Below are 3,919 nucleotides of genomic sequence, written 5' to 3'. Positions count from 1 at the left end.
CAGGAAATACAAAGAAGTGAACTGTGCTCATAGCAGATAGACTCCAGGAGGGCTGACTTTGGAGCCACCTGAGGAATTGCTGGGCCTGTAGCCGCTGTGGCCACTTGGGCCACGTCCTAGGCGTAGCTCTTTATCAAACAAAAGAAGAGCTGTGTCAGGTTCAAGGTGCATGAGTGGACAGCACCCTATTTGGAAGGCTGCCACTCTGAAGAAGGTAAAAACAAACCAGCTCAGTTGGCTGAATTACATACTGTTAGTCCCTATGTTTGTTGAAACAACTCTTGGGCACTAGCTAATGGCTTGGCCATATGGTTAGGTATAAGGGTGGTGGGAACCTGGGGTGCCTGTAAGTGGCATGGCTGTACGGAAATCACTATGGAAACTGAGGGGGTACATTAAAGTAGGGCCTGTTGCTGGTCATCAGAAGAAGCTCCTAAGTTTGGAAGGTGATCGGAACCAGCAAGTGGATATTCTGGTATGCTCACTTGAGGTGGCCACCTGGGTCATAAAATGAATGGATGTGGGGCCACAGCAATTCAGAGCTGGGATGAATCTAGACATACTGGTAGTCCTCTTGTTCCCTCTGGGTCACCAAATATCAATAACTTTCCTGTGCCAACAAAAATGACAGAGCCTCTCTGGCTGGTGTGGCTCAATGGATGAGTGTCTACCAGGAGGTCATGGTTCAATTCCTGGTCAGGGCACATGCCTAGGTTGTGAGCTTGATCCCCAGCGTGGGGCCTGCAGTAGGTAGCTAATCAATGATTCTCTTTCATCATTTCTATCTCTCCTCCCTTTCCCTTCCTCTCTGAAATCAATAAAATATATATATATATATATTAAATGACAGGCTGCCAATGACCATGGGGAAGATTCCCCAGAGGGAAGGTGTGACAGAGTTGGCGGCAGATGGATGCTTTTAGCTCTGGAAGGTTACAAGGAGATTTTGTCCTGAGTAGAAAGACTGGACTGGGTTTTGCATGCCCAGAGGTAGATGCAAAGCTCAACATGCTATAAAAGGCCTGAACCAGAAGATATCGCACCAAGTCAGACTGAATTGTGTTTCTTCAGACCTAGTAGCACGTTTTATAGCCCTTAGGGTCCAACAGTGGCCAGAGAGGTAGCAAGCACATGTAATGGTCACATGCTGCATATCATCCTCAGAGTAAAGGTCTAATAGAGAATTGAAACAGGCAGTTGAATGGAGGAAGAGAAGATAAAGGTCGTAGGGCTGACTTACAGGTCTTGTTGAATGTGCACTCATCCTCAGCAGGAGGGAGACCAAGGGAGGGTCCCCACTAGATTCCTCCACTCTTTGTGGGGAGCTGGAGGAGGGGGAGGGGAGGATGCCAGCATGACTATATAGCTCTTGTGACTACACTTTTCTCTTTTCTCCTATCACCTCAACTTCATTTTTTTCTACCTGGTACAGCGATACAGTGTCACGCTGTCATTGTGTTAGTGAGATTACAGTGCTGCTTCTCGTGGCCAAATCCGCAGGGAAATTGAGTTAGGAGCCTCCTACAGAAAGTAGGCATGTGTTTATTTTTAGGAGAACAAAGACCAGGCGGTGGCCTGTGTGGTAAAGAATTTGGCTTTGCCCAAAAAGAAAGTCTGGCCTTTGGCTTTGGCTTCTGTGAAGTGATGTATGTTATACCTGATAGAAGTGTCTCTGTTTATTTGAGGGCTAGCCAAACTGGATTTTAAGATGGGGGGCTGGCCATGCCAGAAAAATTGACCATGTCATAAGCTTTGGATCATTTGACCTGGAGAGTGAGTTTAGCCCTTTGGGCAATCAATCACTCCTACATAAGGAAGCCTCAATAAAAATCTCTGGACACCAGATGAGTTTGAGGCATATTGTCACACACAAGTGCTGAGAGTGTCACACGTCCTACTCCATGGGAGGACAACAGAAGCTGTGCATTTAGAGCCCTCCATACTTTGCCGCATGCACATTTTCCCCTAGCTGACTGTCGTAAACCATCGATCGCCATGAATATAACAGTTCTCAGTGAGCCCTTCTAGAGACTTATCAAAACAGAAGGTGGTTTAGGAATTGCCCAAACTTGCAATTGGTGTCAGAAGTCATTGGGCCTGTGCCCACACACCCTGTGTAATTTGGCTAATTCAGGGCAGTAAGTGAACAAAGAAGAAAAACTCATATCCTTTGCTCCTGAGCTCCTTAGTATTCCTAAAAATAACAACAAAAAGGAAAGGCAAGCAATCAAACAAAAATAAGTGCCTTATGCAAGTCAAAATCACAATGAAATGTCACTTCACACCCACTAGGAAGGCTATAATTAAAAAGATGGTACGTGCTGCCGAGGATATAGGGAAGTTGGAAGCTTCACACACTGTTGCTGGGACTGTAAAATGGTTCAGCTGCTTTGGCAGTCTGGCAGTTCTGGTGAAACAGTTATAAGATTGTCAATGTGAGGATGGTCAAACCTGCAGACAATTTTTATAAAAAATTTATTTGAGCCAAACAGAGGATAAGCTTGGAAGCCAGATCGCAACACACTGAGATAAATGCTTCCAAAAAATGACTGCGCCGAAACCGGTTTGGCTCAGTGGATAGAGCATCGGACTGAAAAGTCCCAGGTTTGATTTTCGGTTAAGGGCATGTACCTTGGTTGCGGGCACATCCCTAGTGGGGAGTGTGCAGGAGGCAGCTGATTGATGTTTCTCTATCATCGATGTTTCTAACTCTCTATCCCTCTCTCTTCCTTTCTGTAAAAAAAAAAATCAATATTTTATATATATATATATAAGAAATGACTGTGGATTTAGAATTAAAGAAAGAAGTAAGCAAGATCACTTGAAGGTGGGAGAAAGCAAGGTGGGGGATTGGGTTACAGCATAATTAACAAGATTATGTGTTCTCTTGAGGTCATGCTTTAGAAGATTTACACACCTTTGAAAAGATCTATTTACTAAACAAGTGTTGGGTCGTGCCTATCCACCATGACCTGCCCACTTAGGAATTTATGATTAGATCACCCTGTGAGGTTACTTTATGTAGAACCCCTTTACTGTTCACAAGAGCCAGCAATTATACTTTTAGGTCTATTCCCCAGATAAAGGAAAACATGTGTCCCCACAAAAACTTGGCTGTGAACGTTCACAGCAGCATTATTCACGAAAGCCCCACGGTGTAGCTCAGCAGTTGAACTTGGAACCAAGAGGTCACCGGTTGGATTCCAGGTCAGGGCACATGCCCTGTTGGGCGCTCAGCCCCCTGTGGGGAGCATGGAGAAGGCAGCCTATTGATGATGTTTCTCTTTCTCTCATTGATGTTTCCATCTCTCTATCCTTTTCCCTTCCTCTCTCCTTAAAAATCAATAAAAATATATATTTAAAAATAACAACAAAACCCCAAAAGCCCTAAAGTGGAAGCGACCTTACTGCCCATCAATTAATGACTGGATAAATGAAATGTGAGATGTCCACACAATGGAATACTATTTGTTGATAAAAACAATAAAATACTGATAACATGCAACAACATGGATGGACCTTGAAAACATGCCAAGGGAAAGAAGCTGGACACCACAGGCTCCCTAGTGTATGATCCCATTTATATAATATATCTGGAATAAGCAATCCGATAGAGATAAAAACTGGTGATTGCCTGATGGGCACAGGATATTTTGGGGGTGAGGGAGGTGTAACGAAATGTTCTAAAACTGTGGAGAGGTTGCATAGCTCTGAGTACAATAAACACACATTTTTATTTTACACTTTAAATCGGGATGTGAATTAGATCCCAACCTTTTTATTTATTATTATTTTTTAAATTGAAACCTTGCTTTGTGAAGAAGAAGAAGAAGAAGAAGAAGAAGAAGAAGAACAACAACAACAACAACAACAACAACAATAACAACAACAACTCAGCTCAAGGAAATGGAACCATCGG

The sequence above is a fragment of the Pipistrellus hanaki genome (assembly GCF_964339955.1).
Source record: "Pipistrellus hanaki genome assembly, chromosome: 6".
NCBI classification, from domain to species: Eukaryota; Metazoa; Chordata; class Mammalia; order Chiroptera; family Vespertilionidae; genus Pipistrellus; species Pipistrellus hanaki.
Note: the sequence above shows the minus strand (reverse complement) of the source record.